The 21,332-nt window shown below is 51.5% G+C and overlaps 1 protein-coding gene across 3 annotated transcripts in view; it reads left to right on the top strand.

The window, feature by feature from the left end:
• The first annotated feature begins 20,576 nt into the window (after window positions 1-20,576).
• The window catches only part of SYNDIG1 (synapse differentiation inducing 1), a 104,454-nt gene continuing 103,698 nt past the window's right edge, over window positions 20,577-21,332 (top strand). Inside the window, exon 1 of one of the 3 annotated variants that reach the window (XM_043884782.1) lies at window positions 20,577-20,758. The gene's annotated coding sequence lies outside the window, so the exon portion shown is untranslated. The other 2 variants (XM_043884787.1, XM_043884783.1) reach the window with 2 other exon arrangements.

Below are 21,332 nucleotides of genomic sequence, written 5' to 3' on the forward strand. Positions count from 1 at the left end.
TATATATATATATATATATGTCTGGTACATGTCTATGTTCAGTTCAGTTCAGTTCAGCCCCTCAGTCATGTCTGACTCTGCAATCGCATGGACCGCAGCACGCCAGGCCTCCCTGTCCATCACCAACTCCCGGAGTTTACTCAAACTCATGTTCATTGAGTCAGTGATGCCATCCAACCATCTCATCCTCTGTCATCCGCTTCTCCTCCCGTCTTCAATCTGTCCCAGCATCAGGGTCTTTTCAAATAAGTCAGCTCTTCGCATCAGGTGGTCAAAGTAGTGGAGTTTCAGCCTCAAAATCAGTTCTTCCAATGAATATTCAGGACTGATTTCCTGTAGGATGGACTGGTTCGATCTCCCTGTAGTCCAGGGGACTCTCAAGAGTCTTCTCCAGCACCACAGTTCAAAAGCATCAATTCTTCGGTGCTCAGCTTTCTTTATAGTCCAACTCTCACATCCATACATGACTAGTGGAAAAACCATAGCTTTGACTAGACGGACCTTTGTTGGCAAAGTAATGTCTCTGCTTTTTAATACACTATCTAGGTTGGTCACAACTTTCCTTCCAAGGAGTAAGTGTCTTTTAATTCCATGGCTGCAGTCACCGTCCACAGTGATTTTGGAGCCCCCCAAAATAAAGTCAGCCACTGTTTCCACTGTTTCCCCATCTATTTCCCATGAAGTGATGGGACCAGATGCCATGATCATGGATGCCATGATCTCAGTTTTCTGAATGTTGAGTTTTAAGCCAACTTTTTCACTCTCCTCTTTCACTTTCATCAAGAGGCTCTTTAGTTCTTCTTCACTTTCTGACATAAGGGTGATGTCATCTGCATATCTGAGGTTATTGATATTTCTCCTGGCAATCTTGATTCCAGCTTGTGCTTCCTCCAGCCCAGCGTTTCTCATGATGTACTCTGCATGTAAGTTCAATAAGCAGGGTGAAAAGATACAGCCTTGACATACTCCTTTTCCTATTTGGAACCAGTCTGTTGTTCCATGTCCAGTTCTAGCTGTTGCTTCCTGACCTGCATACAGATTTCTCGAGAGGCAGGTCACGTGGTCTGGTATTCCCATCTCTTGAAGAATTTTCCACAGTTTGTTGCATTTCACACAGTCAAAGGCTTTTGCATAGTTAATAAAGCAAAAAAGGTTTTCTGGAACCCTCTTGCTTTTTCAGTGATCCAACAGATATTGGCAATTTGATCTCTGGTTCCTCTGCCTTTTCTAAATCCAGCTTGAACATCTGGAAGGTAACGGTTCATGTACTCTTGAAGCCTGGCTTGGATAATTTTGAGCATTACTTTACTAGCATGTGAGATGAGTACAATTGTGCAGTAGTTTGAGCATTCTTTGGCATTGCCTTTCTTTGGGGTTGGAATGAAAACTGACCTTTTCTAGTCCTGTGGCCACTGCTGAGTTTTCCAAATTTGCTGGCATACTGAGTGCAGCGCTTTCACAGCATCATCTTCAATACCTCAACCGGAATTCCACCACCTCCACTAGCTTTATTTGAGTGATGCTTCCTAAGGCCCACTTGACTTCACATTCCAGGATGCCTGACTCTAGGTGAGTGATCACACCATAGTGATTATCTGGGTCATGAAGATCTTTTTTGTATAGTTCTTCTGTGTATTCTTGCCACCTCTTTTTAATGTCTTCTGCTTCTGTTATGTCCATACCATTTCTGTCCTTTATTGAGCCCATCTTTGCGTGAAATTTTCCCTTGGTATCGCTAATTTTCTTGAAGAGATCTCTAGTCTTTCCCATTCTATTGTTTTCCTCTATTTCTTTGCCTTGATCAGTGAGGAAGGCTTTCTTATCTCTCCTTGATATTCTTCGGAACTCTGCATTCAGATGGATATATCCTTCCTTTTCTCCTTTGCTTTTCACTTCTCTTCATTTCACAGCTGTTTGTAAGACCTCCTCAGAGAGCCATGTTTCTTTTTTGAGTTTCTTTTCTGGGGGGATGGTCTTGCTCCCTTTCTCCTGTACAATGTCATGAACCTCCATCCATAGTTCATCGGGCACTCTGTCCATCAGATTTAGTCCCTTAAATCTATTTCTCACTTGTAAGGGGTTTGATTTAGGTCATACCTGAATGGTCTAGTGGTTTTCCCTACTTTCTTCAATATAAGTCTGAATTTGGTGATAAGGAGTTCATGATTTGAGCCACAGTCAGTTCCTGGTCCTGTTTTTGCTGACTATATAGAGCTTCTCCATCTTTGACTGCAAAGACTATAATCAATCTGATTTTGGTGTTGACCATCTGGTGATGTCCATGTGTAGAGTCTTCTCTTGCGTTGTTGGAAGAGGGTGTTTGCTATGACCAGTGTGTTCTCTTGGCAAAATGCTATTAGTGTTTGAACAAAAGCATTTCTCCATGATACATTGGGTTGGCCCAAAATTTTGTCTGGGTTTCTCTGCAACATCTTACAGAAAAAATGAACTAACTTCTGGGTCAACCCAGTATAATAAGAAGTTGCCTAAAATTACTACAGAGATTGTTTGGTTTCACACACCGTAAGGTACTGATTCCAAATCTCTTTGGGGTTGAGGCCACCCATTTGGAACAAGCTTAGGGGAGGCTGACATCTTCCATGAGGACACAAGGCTCCCCTGTTTTGTTCAGTCCAGGCGTCCAGTCTTCTGAGATGGGATATAAAACCACACCTTGAAAAATCATTGTCCTAGAGCATTCAGTTAGCCATTTTTTCTGTATATTTTTTATCCTCGAAACTCTCCTCTGTTTTGAATAACCAGTATGTGATGATTTGTTGGTGAAGTGATGGAGCAGAACTCAGGAACACAGATTCTCTTTAGCCATCTCAAGTGGGACAGGAAGCAGGCAGGACAGGACTTACTAGTAAGTGTTGCTCACAAACAGGAAAAAACAGTTTGGGAAGCCAATTCCTGGAGAAAGAAATTGTGAGCTCCACCACATTTGGGACGAAACTAAGAGAAAAACTATAGAGAGTCTTAGTGTATTCCTCGATCCAAAAGAAACTATTTCTGCCCAAGAATCAAAGCCTCTGCTCTGCCAGGTGCATCTGTATCACAGGACCTGCTGAAGCAAAATTCCGTCCTATACCCACGTCAGCAAGTCTGAGCCACACACAGTTTTTACTGAATCTACCTACAGTTCAAAAAATAATCTCTCTCGTTTGCTGCGGCTTCAGCTCACACCAGGGTGATGCTTACCCTGCATCCATAGTCCTCTGTGCTTCACCCCTGGAGGTCAGATGTAAAGTAACTGACCACCAACTTGTGGGCAATTCAGCTCAGATATAATGCTTTCTCTACTTATTCCAAAACCCATGTTCTCTCCCCAAAATGCAAAGTGGGCTTTTAAGTAGCATCCCAGTAACATCTTTAAGGTGTCTCACTTTGGGGTTGAATGTCACAGGTTTGGTAATAGTCAGTGTTGATTCTTTGCAGTATAAGCCAGCTTACTTGGAATAGGTGTTCCCTCCAACACATCTGTACTGTAGGTATTGCTGCGTGATGCGGAGACAGGGTGTAACCAATCCCCCATTTTGCTGTGACTATCAGTGATGACAGTTATCATTTATTCACTCTTTCATTCACTCCGCAACCCTTCCACTACACCCTGCAAGGAAATCTCATGCTTCAGCAAGCTTCAGATGGCAAGGAAGATGACCACAGCCCTGGGGTCCCACTAGATTGTCAAGTTAATGTTTTCAGTTGCAATGGCAAAGAAGTAGAGTCCAGTGTGGAATTCAACAAAATTGCTTTAAAATGAGACTAAGCCCTCTGAATGACGATGGCTATTTGGTCTAGTCCATGTGGATTTCCACAGATTGTGACTCTCAAAAGGTGACTTTCTGTTACATTTAATGATTATTTTTTATTTTACTCTATCTGGAAGGATTTTTTTAATCCTTTTTAAAAAAGATGTTTTTAATCATGCAATTAATCACTTCAGAGTAGAATTTGACCCCTGAATAAGGGTGAACTTGTAGAAGGTTGACTTTTTGCATCTTGGGGCATCAACTTTGGGAAGGAGGCACCTGCAACAAGGACAGCAAACCTGGGCTCCTGGCAGGACCCTGCAGGGCTGAGTAACCTCAGCCAGGTCAGGGTGGAGGCAGTCATCCTCCAATTGGCTCTTCTGCCAGCCTGGAACCCCTCCCTGTCCCCACAGCCCCACCCCAGCCTCTCTCTCTCCTTCAGTTTCAGCCTTTGTTCTCACTCATCCCTAACCCCCACTAGTTGGCTCTTCCCCTTCAAGTCCCATGTGAGCCAGCAGCATCTCTCTTCCCCGCCACCGCCCCCCCCAGAAAATTCCTGTTCCCCCAAGTCTAGAATGGAAACCCTCTCCTTGGGCTGTGTCCCCACACTCCTGTCGCCACTGCTAGTCAAACTGTGTCTCTGGTTATGCCACCCACTTTTATTGTGGTTAAATATATATGACACAGGACTGGAAAAGGTCAGTTTTCATTCTAATCCCAAAGAAAGGCAACGCCAAAGAATGCTCAAACTACCCCACAGTTGCACTCATCTCACACGCTAGTAAAGTAATTCTCAAAATTCTCCAAGCCAAGCATCAGTAACACATGAACCATGAACTTCCAGATGTTCAAGCTGGTTTCAGAAAAAGCAGAAGAACCAGAGATCAAACTGCCAACATCCGCTGGATCATCGAAAAAGCGAGAGAGTTCCAGAAAAACATCTATGTCTGCTTTATTGACTATGCCAAAGCCTTTGACTGTGTGGATCACATTAAACTGTGGAAAATTCTGAGATTCCTCTTGAGAAATCTGTATGCAGGTCAGGAAGCAACAGTTGGAACTGGACATGGAACAACAGACTGGTTCCAAATAGGGAAAGGAGTATGTCAAGGCTGTATATTGTCACCCTGCTTATTGAACTTATATGCAGAGTACATCATGAGAAACGCTGGGCTAGAGGAAGCACAAGCTGGAATCAAGATTGCCAGGAGAAATATCAATAACTTCAGATATCAGCTGACATCACCCTTATGTCAGAAAGTGAAGAAGAACTAAAGAGCCTCTTGATAAAAGTGAAAGAGGAGAGTGAAAAAGTTGGCTTAAAACTCAACATTCAGAAAACTAAGATCATGGCATCATGGTCCCATCACTTCATGGGAAATAGATGGGGAAACAGTGGAAACAGTGGCTGACTTTATTTTTCTGGGCTCCAAGATCACTGTGGATGGTGACTGCAGCCGTGAAATTAAAAGATGCTTACTCCTTGGAAGGAAAGTTATGACCAACCTAGACAGCATATTAAAAAGCAGAGACATTACTTTGCCAACAAAGGTCCGTTTAGTCAATGCTATGATTTTTCCAGTAGTCATGTATGGATGTGAGATTTGGACTATAAAGAAAGCTGACCATGCCGAAAATTGATGCTTTCGAACTGTGGTGCTGGAGAAGACTCTTGGGAGTCCCTTGGACTGCAAGGAGATCCAACCAGTCTATCCTAAAGGAGATTAGTCCTGAGTGTTCATTGGAAGGACTGATGCTGAAGCTGAAACTCCAATACTTTGGCCACCTGATGCAAAGAGTTGACTCTTTGGAAAAGACCCTGATGCTGGGAGGGATTGGAGGCAGCAGGAGAAGGGGACAACAGAGGATGAGATGGCTGAATGGCATCACCGGCTCGATGGACATGAGTTTGAGTAAACTGCAGGAGTTGGTGATGGACAGGGAGGCCTGGCGTGCTGCGATTCATGGGGTCGCAAAGAGTCAGACATGACTGAGTGACTGAACTGAACTGAACTGAACAAGGCGTGGATTCCTTCCAGTAAGTGGGGCTGTCCAGCTCATCAGCTGCTGGCCACTGTCAGCCCTGAGCTCCAGGAGTGGCCAAATATTCACGAGATTCCTCATGGGACATGCCTGAAGGTCCCTATAAAGAGTGTTTTACAGGCATCAAGCACCATAAGTGACATAACTGTCCAATAAGTAGGGCCACAATGGATGAAATACAGTTACAATCAGACAACACAATGTAGCCTGAGAATAAAGCACACGGGGAACAAGAACCAGGCCAGTTTGAAAGGGACCCTGAGACACAGAGACGGGTCATGTGGACCTGCTGTCCTGCCCTCTGTCGTCTCCCCCTCGGGCTGAGCACCCCGAGTCACGCCCCTTCCCCAGAGCCCACACGGTGCACCCTATCTATCAGGACAACCCTCCCCTGCCCGGCCTCACTTCTCAGGGTGTGATAATGTGATGTTCTGGGAAAAACAAAACTACAAGTAGAAGTCTGATTTAACTTAAAAATATAAAGGCAAAAATTGTAAAGGTGCTAAGTGTGGCTCTACCTGAATTTTACTTTCTCATAATTTTCCACATTTATATAGAAAATATAAATGGCTATGCACTGATTTTCACATTAGAAACAGAAAATGTTTGTTAAAAGAATGCACCCTGCTCCTCCCCTTCCTCCTTCACCGTCCGCTCCCCTAAGAGCTGGGGCTCTGCACGGGACCCCCCGGCCTCTGCAGCCCCCCCACCATAAGAAAGAGACAGAGGACCCTTCATGCAGCCCTAGAAGCTGGTGCTGTCACATTGGCAGAGACACAGGAAATGCAAGGATCTCATCCAATTTCGCCAAGGAGTAGCTGTGAAAGATCTTTTAGGGGGACTTCCCTGGAAGTACAATCATTAAAACTCCATGTTTCCAATGCGGGGGAGGTGGGTTCAATCCCTGGCCAAGGAACCAAGATTGCACATGCCAGGAGGTGCAGCAAAAAAAATTATTTAATTGCCATAAGGTATGTGCGGGTGTACTCAACCACAGCAAAAAAATAAAAAGATACAGGTTGTAAGAATAACATACTAAATGTATTTTTTTTTGGGGGGGGGCCACATTTCTTCAGGAGTCTACCAGAAAGCTTACCTACATTTTCTTTTGTTTCCAACCCCAGCCTCCAAGTTCCCTTTTAACTACTGGAGGCTGAATAAATGCCCAGACGTGCGGTTTTCAGACAAGAAATCCATGTCCTTGGCCCCATGCCACTCTCCTGGCCATCACAGTTCACACCTCCTGTGACGTGACCCGCTGACCCTGAGGTGTGCGCAGGCCAGCGTGCCCACGGGGCCACTCGGCCTCATTTCCTCCATGCAGGACACCTGTGCCCTCCAGCCTGTGGTCCCCGCCTCAGGGAGGGTGGGCCCCTCATCCTCCCAGGTAATATAAACAATTCTGGCCTCATGACTTTCCCAGAGACTGGTTTTTGCTCCAGAACCCACCACAGGTCTTCATTTCCCTGCCATGTTTTCATGCCCTGGAATTTATGTAAATGTGTGTGTGATTATAACAACTTCCCACCTGGTACCTCTCCCTCAAATGATGATTAGGGTATTAAATTGGTTTGAAATGTGAATTCTTTGAAATGATGCATGCATATGAGTTGTATCATCTAGAAGCTTAATTTCACAAGGTTAGAGTGGATGTTAATTATTTTTCCTAAAAGTGATCTGAGGACCAATGCTGTTACCGAATCTCTCTGACTGTCTGAATCGGTTCCCTTCCTGGGCGAGAAGTATGAGGCCTCAACTCAGCTATGTTCTCTGGGTTTCATTTACCCATAAAACACTGAGATGCTATCCAACAGTTCAACTGGGGTATTGGTCAAAATGGTCCAGAAACCAGGAGACTGAGTCTTCTAACCAGCCATGTGAACCTGGGTCATCGGACAGCCTGCAAGGCCAGCCAGGAAGCCTTACAAAGATGTAAGGTAAAGAAAGTCCAACCACCCCCTTTCTCTTGTCTACTATGGTGCCTGGTGGGGAGTGAAGACCCTGCTGAATTTATTATTCTCAGTTTGGGGCCAGCTCCTGGCTTTCCCAGGCCATTTGGAATCCTGCAAGTTTGTTCAAAGAATCAGAAATGTCTGTCTGTCCTTGCACGCCCAGAATGTGTGTTTGGGTCTGAACGTAAGAGCAAGAGCCAAGTCGGCAGCACAAGGACAAAGATCCTCCCCCCACCCCAGCTGATCCCCGCCCCCCACCACCTGCGCACTCACACACACTCACACACTCACACTTTCACACTCACACACACCACTCCCAGCACTGTCTCCCCCCACCCACTACCCCTCCTGGACACGCCCGCTCCTCCATCCTCGTGGCCACCTCTGCTCTGCCTGCTGTCCCAGGTCCTCTGCCAGCCTCACTCAGACTTATCTTGAAAAAAGTCCAACACCTAACCCACTTTCCAAGGGCAGGTCTAGGAGGGAATAATTGCTGTTATATAGGGCGAGCCCCGGCGGCTCTCGGGAGATGCCCTGGTTTCCACAGAGCTGGTGCTCTGCTCACCCCCTGCATGGGTGCTCCAACCCCACCCCCACCCAGAACCCACTGTTGAGAACAAAGATAGAGTCCCCCCCGGCGGGAAAGGGGACCCTCCTGGCCAGCATCAATGCTCAGAGGGCAAAGTCTGCAGACACTGCTCATTGGCAACCGGGCCCAAGTGCAGGGATTCTTGGCAAGTGTTGAAAAGTGAGGAAGTGTTAGAACTGGGCAGCACATTTGATGAAGCAGCCTTGGCTTTGGTGGACACAGCACAGGGAAGATCTCAAAGGAGTCCTGAGAGCAGAGTCTCTGTTGGGACTCACCTTCTAGGACCAGGGTCCCCCCACACCCCGGGAGCGGGTACCCTGTGTTGTTTCATCTGGTGGTTTCTGTGCTCGATTCCAGTATGGTGTAACACGGGGTCAGGAAATCCAGTTGGTTTCAGTGCTCAGTATTAATCAGAAAGAAGGCAAGCTTGAATCCATGAAAAAGAAAGTCTATTTGGGAAGAGGTAGATGACAGTCCATACGTCCACAAAGAAAGAAGGGATCAGGGATCCAGTGGTTAAGACTCTGTCTGAGCTTCTAATGGTGGGGGCACAGGTTCAATCCATGGTCAGGGAACTCAGATCTCAGCCAAGGAAGCAAGGGGATCAGACGAGAGAAACTTAGTGGCCTCCACCGTCACAAGGGAAGCAGACCAGAAAGCATCCTGCCCCTCCAAATTAGCTACTAATTTTTATTTTAATGTTAAACCATGGCATTATTTACCATTGAATTCTACCTATTAAGCACAGTTTAATGAATCAATCCAATATTTTTACAACAAGTGAGACATACTAAGAATATGAATGTAATAGTGAATCAAATGATTTGTTCAAAATAATGCGACATGATGATGGTGCATCGAATTAGAAATTAAAATCAGGAACCTGATTAGAGGCAATTGTAAAAGTATGTAGATTTTGTTAAACAAGTAGAAGGTCGTGGGCTAGGAGAAGACACACAAACTGTTCAGAATAGTGCTTCGCCAAAGGTGAGTAGGAGCAGGGGTGAACCTGAGGCTGTGAGCATCACCTGTGGGCCTCACATGGGCCACAACCAGAATGCTCAGCTGTGATGTCACAGCCCCAAGGCTGACCAGGAAGATGTTGATAAATGCTTTCTCTCAGTCTAGCCACCACAGCTAACTAACCACCTCACTGAGTCTGGGCACCAAATCAAGCGTCTTAATTTTCATCCCTTCCTCTGCAGATTTGTGAGGTCATAAAATAGAATCTTCTTTCTGGGGAAAAAAACAAAACAAAACTTTTGTATCATGAAAATATTTACATTGATCACAAGGTTATATGGAAATAAAATGAAAAGCAATGTGTGCAAGTACACCTAGTTTTCAAGTTTTTTAGACCAAATGTTTAACATTCTTGTGAGGAGACCATCGGCCTCGCCACATGGGCCTGGAACAGCCGGCTGGGCCCGAGGCCACCCCCCTGGCGGGCAGGGCCCATCACACCAGAGCTCAGATGTTCTGCAGAGCGCAGCTCTCTTCGCTTTGCACATTCTTGGTCCTGTCTCCCCAACCTCAGCCTCCTCGATTAGGAGCCCTCACCAGGCAGAGGCTGAATGGAACCATGTCTGTATCCTCTGCAGCACCTAAGGAGACACCCAGAACCCCTAAATGTGTGAGGGGACCGTGTCTCCCACTGCCCGCTGGCCTAGAGGAGGGAGGGTTCAGTGGATTCAGACCCACCTCCAGTCACAGCCCGGAGGTCACTCAAGATGATGAGGACTCAGCCAGCCTTTCAGGAGGATGGCCTGACTAGGGGCTAAGAAAGGAGACAGGAAAATATAGTAGAAAAGAGCCTATGTCCCAGCCAATCGAAATTCAACAGATCCCCTGGGGATTCATTTTCTAAATGGCTTCTAATTTCCCTAAGTGTTCTGTCCTTTTCTGTCTTATATTCGGGCATCCAATGAGCAGGCCTTGGTGCCATAAATTTCTGACATTCCCTCCCTGGCAAAATCCGCTAATTATAAAGCACCACTCGCCACCGAGAGCCTGAGGCAAGAGTAAATGACTTCACTTTTGTTTTTACCATCAACTCCAGAGATGACTGTCTTCTCATCCCCGCAGAGCGAGGCCATCCACCTCCTTCCCTTTGTAGCCACTGCCGGATACCTGCGCTCAGCCCACAGCCCCGGCAATGGGAGGCCCGGGAACTGTCTGGCATCTCCCACTCCCGGTGACCCTCTGCAGAACATCAGACAGTGTCCCCCCAAGGATGGATCCCACCACCTTCTCTAAGCCCTGGGCAGCAGGAGAGGGGTCCTCCCAGACATAGGTACCCTCAAGGGTATGACCTCAGCAGGACAGGTATGAAGGACAGAGGGTTAAAGTGAGTTGAATGCCAGCGGGAGGTTTAAATGATGAAGAGACACCGTTAGTGCCCCCATTTTACAGATGAGAGCCGAGGCTTGGAGAAATTAAGTGTTCTCCCAGGGTTTGTCTTTCTCTCTCTTTCACAGACACACATCTGTGCATACAGATGTGCACACACATATATACAGAGTCGCTAAGTGCCGGCACCGCCTTCTGACTGGGTACCTTCCTCCTGAGCACAATGTCTTACCCCTCATAGCAGCCTCCTTTTGTGATCGTGGCCACAGAGCCTCAGGAAGTTAGAAACTCTAGTTCAGGTGAGAAATCCAAGCCTGGGAGCCAGTGGAGAGCACCAGAGGTCACTTGGAGAAGGTTTGCCAGAGAGACTATTGGGAAGATAAGCAAGTCCTGAAACCCAGCATCTCAAGTGGGTCTCCCTGAATCAGCCCTGAGATGAGGCCCCATGGGCAAGTGACTGATAAGCACAAGGTCCCGTCGAGGGTCAGGAAGGAAGCAGGAGAAGGGGTGGGAAGGGAGGCAGGCCCGCCAGGGCAGGATCTCAAGGAGGGGGAGGGCATCCTGAAGCAGGGAACCTCATTGGGACCCCTAAGGCTCTGGAGGGAGGGCAGCACCTCAGGCTTCCCCCACGTGGAAGTATGGGAGCCAGACTGCGCCTCGTTCCATCCTCACCAGCCTCCAGGGAGGACGTTGCCCTCAGGCACGTCCAGCTCTCTGAGTTTGCACGGCAAGAAGTCCCTGTGGCCTGAGTCCTCTGAAGACAGTACCCACGCTGGCTTTAGGAACGTGGTGCAGGGGGTTCTTGTTACAGCCATCTCAGTGGAGGAGCTTCAGTTCAGTTCAGTCACTCAGTTGTGTCCGACTCTTGGCCACCCCATGGACTGCAGCACACCAGGCTTCCCTGTCCATCACCAACTCCCGGAGCTTGCTCAACCTCATGTCCATGGAGTCGGTGATGCCACCCAACCATCTCATCCTCTGTCATCCCCTTCTCCTCCTGCTTTCAACCTTTGGAGGGTCTTCAGTGCCTGTCTTAGACCCCTCCCACTGGGAACAGCAGCAGTCATGCGGAGCCTTGCCGTGTGTGGCAGGAACACAGATGCCATCAAAGCCCAGAGCAAACACTGGCGGGTCTACCAGGATGGCGCAAAAGGAGACGCGCAGGCCTAGGCCCAGTGGAGGGCAGCACTCATTGCCCCTCAGAGGGATTTAAACACTTGTCTGCTCAAGCGGAAGTCATGTCGATCAACGCAGTGGCGTGAGGGGTCCCCCCGAGGCACCATGACGATGCACTCTACTGCTTCTGTTTCTTCCAGCCATTGGAGAGGCACCTTGATCCCCTCAGGGCCGTGTGGGTCTCAGGCCCGTCATTCCTCTATCGCCCTGTGGGGACGGGGGTGAGGCACAACCTGGAGACTAGCACCTCCACTTTACAGACACAGAGCCCAAGAAAGGATGGAATCGCCGCTTCCTGAATCCAGAGCATGAGCAGGTTTCACGCCTGCTCCTCACCTCCAGTCTCACGCTTCTGCTCCACGAGCCAAGTCTCCAGGGCGCTTCCCTCCTCTCCCTGTTCTGACTCTTTCCCCCTCAGACCCAGTCCTCCAAGGTCAGCGAGTCAAGGTGCAGGCCATGGTCCGGAAAAAACCCAGAGTCAGGAGGCCCAGATGCAAGCGTCAATCCTGCCACTTGGTAAATGTGACCTAGGGGCCCAGCTGGGATCCTGAAGGCCACAGGGAGCTCCAAGGGTGGCCTGTCCCCCTCCCAGGAAGAGGGCTGAGCCCCTAGTTTGCAAGCAGGATGGTTGAGGTCCAGCCCCACACCTGCAGTGGGAGAAGCTGAAGTCTGAAGCCAGAACATGGTTCGAGGCAAAAGACCAAGGAAAAGGGGAGATAAGTAGATGGGTGAGTTGCCAGGAAAGAGAACAGACAAAGGAATCAGGGGCCACCCTGGGCCTAGGGTTGTGGTTCAAAGCCAGGTTCCTCCTCTTTGCCCCACACAACAACCCAGGAGCCATGCCTATGCACGCAGGTCACGATGCCTGCAGAAGAGATGGCCTGAGTGCGCCCACGAGAAGCTCCGGAGCCCAGAGACCAGCCTGGTGCCCAGAGCAGCCCAGCACCTTCTCCCGAAGTGGTCAGCAGATCTGCTCATCCATGTGCCCAGGGCTGGGGTTCATCCACGCCTCACAGCAATGCAGAGCCTGGAGAGGGGAGGGAAGGAGACACGGCCCAGCTGACACTGCGCCCACAGCCGCTGGACCACTGCCTCTGCCAGGGTCCACCTGCCCCTGGGACAGGGATGTTATCTCGGCCTCCTCCCGATGACGGCGGGAAGACATCGGGTAATTCTCAGGTCACCATCTTGGTTTGGTGAGCAGGCTACTTATAGGAAGGTGAGGGCTCATGAATCTGAAGCCCAGGGCTGGGCAGGAACTGAGGAAAGGCAGGGACGCACTGCTGGCCTGGCACCTGAACTACCCGGGCGCTCAGTGTGGAGGGGAGGGCCAGCCCCCATCACCGTGGACGCTGGAGGCAATGGACACACCCGGGCTCCTCCCACTCCTCCCCGCTTGAGCCCCTCGGAAGGGAAGCGGGCTGAGCTGAGGTGACCTGGGGCAGCCGGAGCCAGAGGCAGCAGAGCAGAAATAACCAGAGAGGAGATTCCGGAGGGAGACGGACTAGAACAGACTGTCTCAGCACAAGCCGCTGCTCATTCGGGAAGGACGGGCCGGCCTGTCCCGCGGAGACGGAGCCTCCCTCCCCTGCCAGGTGCCACCCCCACCTCTGGCCACCCCGGCTGTGCTGGGATGTCTGTCTGTGAGATTGTGGTGTCCAGTCAGTGGAAGCCATGTGACCCAGGAGCCACTGCCAAAAGCCCACAGCAATTAAAAATCTCCACAGAACGTTTCAAAATTATTGTTATGGCTAATTTAAGTTTTTAATTATCAAATGCATTTGTGTGGGAAGGAAAAAGCCCTATAATACACATAAATTCTAGGACATGCATAATTTTGCAGCAAGAACTCCCCATAGTGTTGAAATTGTGTGCTCCCTGATCTCTTCCGCTTCTCCGCTGCTACCATGGACAGCGCCCGGGCAGCCACAGCGGGGACCCTGGGGACAAACACAGGCCAAATACCCCGTGCATATGGTCCTCCCCATAAAGGCCTTCCAGGCTTGCAAGCAGAGCAAGTGCGATGGATAAAGAACAGAATAGCGCTCCAGGCAGGAGGCAGTCTGGGAAACAGACACGGAGGAGGGGGACTCCTTTCCTGAAGAGAGGACAAAGCCCCAAGGTTGTGTCCAGGAACTGGGGATGTCAGCAGTGAGCCTGCCGGTGGGCAGGCGCAGCGCAGGCCGGGGGTGGGTGGAGATGCACACCCAACCCAGAGCACAGAAGCAGCCAAGGGAACTTGAGATCTATCCTGAACTAGGGGCTCCCATCATGGCACCTGGTCCAGAGAGGACTCTTTCCTTGTGCTGCCAGCCCCAAAGTGAGTTATTGTGGCCACACTCAGCCCCTGCTGTGGGAGGAGACCCTCCTCTCCCCACATGCCCTGATATCCAGCAAAGCACGTCCAAGGCACCCCAGGAATGATCAGCTGCTGATGCGTATGACAGTCACCCAGGGGAGCAGAGCTGGGCACAGAGGGCAGGTTCCAGCATTTTTCCGAATGAGTTCCTTTGTTCCAGAAAGGAACATTCTTTTCTTGAAAAATGAGTGATAAACTGGGAATCACAAAGATGAAATTGCTTACCTTTGTGGGTTTTCCCCTCCAGTTCCACATCCTGCAAAATTACAGAAGTGATTATTTTTGCCACAGAATTTGCTGTTTTTTTTTTTTTTTTGCAGGAAAAAAGCACAGGCAGCAAAATATATATATATGTATATATATATTCTTGAGCCAAAAATGAGTTTGTAGGCCTTTTAGAAAATGCCAGAAACCATGCTAATAATTAGTGATGCATTTGAGTGCTTAGTTCTCTACCAGCAATGTTTTCGAAGACCCCAACCTCTCAGCTTCTCATTATGTTAGATCAGTACATACAGTTCTTTTGTTCTGCAAGGAAAACACAGTCTTCTTTCATCTGAGTGAAGACGGTGCAGTGTCCACTTTGGTGCATGGATCGAAGTGGATTTATGAAGCCCCATTTTGAGGCTAGTGTTTCTGAACACATTGATGTAAATTCTGGCCTCCCAGTCCATCCCAATAGTGAGGTTTTATAAAGATCAGCTTTTCCTAATTATTTTTCTGTCCAACCATCCTGGAACCAATCCTATTTCCAACTTTCAGCCAGAATACATTTTCTGAAAGATACCGATTATGCTGATACTGTCCTCTGTCATGGTAACAGATGTGGGTTATGGATCATTAACTGGGTCATGGAAATGAGTCCCTAGATGAAGAAGGCACCTGCTGAGGCAGGTCAGGGGGAGCACAGAGGACCAGCCCCACTGGCCACGAAGATGTGATGGGCTGGGTCATCACCTGACACCACGTATCCAGGAGAATGTGAGGCCAGATCTGAGCTCAAGTCAAGTGACAGTCCAGGAAGAAGAACTAAACTGTCAAAATCAGGAGACAGAATGGGTGAGGGTGGGAGACTCTTAGTGGAAAGGGCCCACGATATCTGCCTGGAGAAGAGGCAGGCCCTTGAATTTGACCTCTTTCCCAGTCAGTCTCTCTGCCGGGTGCATATGGGCTGTTTCCTGGGAAAGGTGTAGAATCGACCCCTGCCAGACAGTGTCACCAGGCCTGCCCCTTCATGTCCCCCCATGAGTCCCGTGTGTGTCCGGTGGTCCTAGACTCACAGGGTCATCTCTCCAGGCTCTGGCTTTAAAGTCTGGAGCTGAGTGGAGCAGAAGCCCACAGGCTCACACTCTGATAGGAGAAATGAAGGCTGTCCTGGGAAGAGAGACTGAGACATACGCTAGCGCGAGTCCTGAGCAGCAAGGCCCATGGAGCCAGGGGCCGGCAGAGGGACCTGGGGGATCTGACAGGTGTCGGCCTCACTCAGACTCTGTCCCCTGAAACGAAGAGGCACTTGGATGAAAGAAAACATCAATCGCCCTCTCATGTGGCATCTGAAGGCCTTCCAGCAGCAGCATGCTTTGTGCTGAGAATCTAGATTTTGCCATTCCCCTCGACTTCCTTGAGAAAAGTCCCCAGCAGCCCTGGCAGTCTTGCCAACTGCCGTTAAGAACAATAACCCACCGTCCCTGCCCAGGGGACAGTCGGCGCACTCTGTACATGGCCAGGCAGCAGATACAACAACCACAATCATTAGATGCAAGGAAACCAGGCTCCCTGCCTGAGGACAGGCGGCAGCAGTGGCAGACACTTACTCCCAGGTTCGCTGAGCCCCTCACCATGGTAAACTGTCAGCCCACCCTGAGACACACCCTGGGTGAAGGTTGGCTGTTCACAGAGCCAGAAACAAACCAGACCTGAGCCCCCTCTTCACTCCCTGGCCATGAGACCACCATGCCCATCACTCAGCCTCTTCCTCTCCTGGAGTCAGTCCTGCCACCCCCACCAAGCTCAGATCAGGATTCAGCAGCAGCTGATTGAAAAAATGGCCTGGACGCCTCCCATCCCACGCATCCAATCTCCAGTGGGACCTCAAGGCCCCACCATCAAAGGCTTGAGGCCATCTCTCACCTCTCGACCTTAGGCCATGTGATGACTTTGGTCAGGGAGACCTCACTATACAACGTGAGCTTGGAAGGCCGTGTGCACTGGGCCCGAGGTGCTGGGCACCGCCAGCCTGGACCCATCACCCCAGTCTGCAGTCACCACCCCCAGACACATGAGGAAGGCCTGGCGGGCAGCAGATCACGGATGTCTATGGGAGACCAGGCGACACCATGGGAGCCAGAGGCGCCCAGCAGTTCAGCCGGCACCGCCACCCTCAGATATGTGAGCAAACGGAGGGTTGCCGTTTTCAACCACAAGGTTTGGGCTGGTTTGTTTGCAGCAGTGGGTAACTGATCCACTGGACCACAGAGGTGGGTCACAATGTGTTAGCTTCCTGCCCTCCTTGATTCATTTCCAAATGATACAAGGAAATGGCGTGGATAGATGGATCAATGCAGAGTTCCCTCAAACCTTCAATTTGTAATTTAAAAAAATCTGTGAAGCACAATAAAGCTAAGCCCAATTTTTAAAAAGTGATGCAAGGGATCCAGAGGCCAGACCACAGATCTGAAAGTTGGACCTGGATTTCACACCCCACTCAGGCCGCCTGAGGACCAGAGTAAGCACCAGGAACTCCATCGACTCCCATATTCTGGAGTTCTGGTGCATCTTTTTCTGTTTTAAATTCCCACTTTAACGTTGCCTCAAAATTTTGTCTAGGTTCAGAATCTCTCTCCCTTTACTTCTGATACCAAATTCACCTTTTTCCTAGAGCCTTGCCTATCATTCCTACAATACTTTGGGCACCTGATATGAAAAACCAGCCCACTGGAAAACACAATGGTACTAGGAAAAGATGGAAGGCAAAAGCAGAAGAGGACGGCAGAGGATGAGATGGTTAGATAGCAGCACCGACTCAATGGACACGAATTTGAGCAAACTCTGGGAGATAGTGGAGAACAGGGGAGCCTAGTGTGCTGCAATCCAAGGAGTTGCAAAGAATCAGACATGACTTAGCAACTGAACACCTGACTGGTCATCCTTCTGTCCTTCTGAGTCCACAAGATTCTCCTGGGACAAGACATTTTCAATTCCTGGATGTCATCTATCAAGACAATTTATGTAATAACAGATTGGAGGGCTGGAACAAGATGAATGACACTGCCTTAAAATTGGGCATACCTGCTCTATTGCTCTATCCTTAGTATTACAATCGGCACATAACAAGGCTGAGCACGTCACACGTTTGATCTAAAGGTGGTTTAAAAGGAGCCTGCTGAGTTGCAGGCACCATGCAGGGCACTTTGGAAGCTCTGCCCGGGGTCTGGATGCTTTCAGTTCAAGACGTGCTGAGGAGTATCTCCTATCAGTAGACCTCCAGTCCGTGCATCCTTTCATCCTCCCGCCTGCCTCTGGGCACTAACAGCTTCTCCTGAAAGTCGTGCAGAGTCTGACTGCCGGCTGGTGCCTGAGCGACAGTTCACAGCACAGGAAATGGCCCCCCGACCTCTCTTAGCTCTGCAAGTTCTGTAATCTCTCCTAAGAGATAAGCCTTGTTGAGGTTATTTGACACCCAGGAGATCTGGTGACTTCTGCTGTGTCCCACTGCTCCCTACGTGGCAGTCCCTCTTGTCTTCCTATCTCAACACTCATCATGGCACTAACAGAGATGACGACATTCTGAGCAACACCTCGGGATCCAGGCTCAAGAGAAGCTACCCTGTAGGTGCAGCTGCCTACCATTCCAGACCAGCCAGGTGCACACCTGGCCCCTGGTGCCTTCCCCAAGCGGCCACATCTGCCCGGAGCAGGAGACACCTGTCTCGTCATCTGAGATTCCTGGCCCTGGCAGGTTTTTCATGCAGTTAATGCTGACACCCAATGGAAATGCAGACAGTAAAAGATGTCTGTACACGTGTAGGGGTGGGGTCTAGAAAAGAATATACTTCTGGAATCCTTGAAGCTATGTGAGTGGCGTGGGAGAAGTGAACAATAATAATAACTCACCACATCATGAACTTTCCCCTTTTCCTTCAAATTACCCTCTTTCCTCAGAGACATCTAATTTTACCTACACCACCCCCATCTAGTGCAGTCAATCACTATTTGTTCAGGACCTGGGATGCGCTGGGACCAAGAGCCTTATGAAAATAAAACATAGTGACTGAAGGGGCCCACCGTATTCACCCCACAATAGAAGACCATCAGACTGTTTAAATGCTAAACTGAGTAAAGTGTGTTCTGAAAACGAAGCCTTGGAAAATGCTAGGAAATGCACCACACTGACCCCACGTACCCACTCTCCACACGTCACCTGGAAGAGCTTGGGGACTGAGTTCCAAAGCACCAGCCTGGAATGTTCCAAAGTAACAAGGACACGACACACAGGCAGACCACAGAACTCCACACGGGAGGCCACTGAGAAGAGACTCCCTTCCCTGCTCTCTGCACCCCTCACTTCTGGAGGGAGGACCACGCAGGCAGTCAGCACAGCCAGGGGTCACGTGTTACACCACACTCACGAGGTGCCTGCCTGCTCTATCCAGAAAAGTCCAGTAGAAAAGGCATGTCGTGCCCTAGAGGCACGGGCAGGTGCAGCTGCGCCCCCATGCTGGTGTTCTCTGGAGCAGAAAACAAAACAGGCCCCCAAAGCCAAGGCAAAGCCTGGACAAGTACAAGTGCAATGAGAGGTGAGAACCCGAGTCAGCTGTACTTCGGTGGCTGCAAAACTCCCAGGCGATAAACAGGAGTCATGCTTGTCCACCTCCAATGAGTCTAATAGTATCTGCTCAACCCAGCTGTTCAGATGACAGAATGTTCTAGTCAGGAAAAGATCCAGGGTCAGTGGCAAGTTCACTAGGGTAAGATGGCATCTTCCTCCCATCCGAGCAGTTCTTCTAATCAGGAGGAGTGGACCCTGCCCTTTCCAGAGAGTTCCAGACCACACCCCTTGCAGGGACCTGGAGGAAGAAACCTGGCTGCACTTTGCCACCCGGCAAAGATGGAGAGGGGGTGGCTTTCGGGTGGATAAAGACAGAGCACAGATGGAGCCGGGTCTGCTGACCCATGCCCCACCCCCGTACCCACTAGGAGCCTTCTCTCTGGGCTGCCAGGGACCCAACAGGAGCCAGTCCCTCAAAGGGAACGCGGGGGGAGAGACCTATGTTCTGGCCCAACCTCCCATCCCAGCCCTCCAGAAACTCCACCCTAGGCTCCTGGCAGAGGAAGAGATGCCTTCTTGGGGGCAAAGGGTTGGTGACCAGGCAGGGACAGACAGTGCACCATGGCGGGTCTCCTGGACGAAACAGACCATGACCACCAGCGCGAGGCCAGTGCCTGCCCGCCTGGCACCGCTGTGCCTGGGACAGAAGTGGGTTCACAGATTCTTTCCCTAAATCACTCTTTCTGGTATTTCTTTCTTCTTCTTTCCCTGTGAAATCCCAGCTGAAAACACCACTTCCCCCGCCTCCCCCAACCTTGGAAATGCAGACTATCTTGGGAGGTGCCCTCCCTCGCTCCCTCCCCACTACCCACTCTCCTCATCAGGATTATGCCCACCCACCCCCATCTCCTTTTTCACCCGCCCTAGTTTCCCCTCAATCCCCAATGCCCAGGCAGACGCTGGGTTGGACCCGAGTCTCAGCCCCGCGCAGGGTTTCGCGGGGGCGGGGGGGGGGGGGGGCCTGGCTGGTCAGGACTCGGGCAGATCAGGCCTGTAAAGGGGTCCTTAGGAACCTCAGAAAGAACGAACCAGAGCCTGGGGAGGCCTTTAGGACCGAGGGGAGCCATCGCTCCTCCCAGCCGGGAGGCAAATCGGCCCCACTAGTTTCCAGGGGCCTCCCCCTTCCCCCCCAGCCTCCGTCACCCACATTCCCAGACACTGGCCCGGGCCACCTGCCAGAAGCGATCCCCCACGGGGCCCGGCCGCCCGGGGCAAAGTTGGCGGAGCCTTCACACGGAGACGTTCCCTCCTTCCTCCTCTTCCTCCCTGCCGCCCCCCGCGCCCGTGGCCGCCGCCTCAGGCACGCGTGTCTCCAGGCTCTGCAGCCGAGCCAAGCGGCGCGCCCCGGACGCCCCTCGCCCACCCGCCCGCCGGGCGCGCGCTGCGGGAGTCTCCCCGCATCCTCTTCTCGCAAGGACCGAGGGCCGGGCTCCGCCCCGCCGCCGCCGCCGCCCGCTAGCTCAAGCCGCCCGGGCCGCCGCCGCTGCCCCGCGCCCCGGCGCTCCAGGACGCGCGGGGCAGCCGGGGGCGCGGGCGGCGAGCGCAGGGCCGAGAGGCGCGGAGCGGACGGAGGGGAGGGCCGGGCGGCGGGGGAGGGAGCGGGGAGCAGAGGCGGGCGCAGGATCCCCGGCGCCCCGCGCGCTCGCTCGCTGTCTCCGGAGACGCGCGGGCCGCCGCCGAGCACACTAGCGGGTCACCTTGCCCACCTCGGTAAGTCCCGACCGCCCCGGCCGCGCGGGCAGCGGAGGGGTCGGCGGGAGCGGGGCGGGGGCCGCGGGCGGGCGGGCGGCGGGGAGGCGGGGAGGCGGCCCCAGCGCGGGAGGGAGTCCTGGCTCCGCCTCGGAGCGCGCAGACCGGCGGCGGCGCGGCGCCGGGGTGAGTCCGGGCGGTCCGGGCGGCGGGACCGGGGAGGCGCGGGGTCGCCAGGCGCCCAGGAGAATCGGAGCAAGCGAGGAAGATGAGGAGGAAGGGGCCGGGCGCCGGCAGTCCGGGCTGCAGTCTGGCGCCTCGCCACCCCAGGCGCCCCGGCGGCGCCGAGGGGCCGCTGTGCAAAGTCGGAGGGAGCTGCTGAGATCGAGACCCGGGAGCGAGGTGGAGCAGGGCTTCCCGGGCGGAGGAGGCGCGCGGCAGGCACTGGCTCTACGGGTCCGGGAGACCCCTTCGAGTGACTCATAGGAGACAGACGGGGGCTGGTGAGCGAGGCCGCGGCAGAGGTGGGGACCGAGGTTCATCTGGGACCGGGAAGGGAAGCGGGCTTCGCTTCACCAAGCGGAGGGAAAAAGGA

The sequence above is a fragment of the Cervus elaphus genome, chromosome 23 (genome assembly GCF_910594005.1).
Source record: "Cervus elaphus chromosome 23, mCerEla1.1, whole genome shotgun sequence".
Classification (NCBI taxonomy): Eukaryota; Metazoa; Chordata; class Mammalia; order Artiodactyla; family Cervidae; genus Cervus; species Cervus elaphus.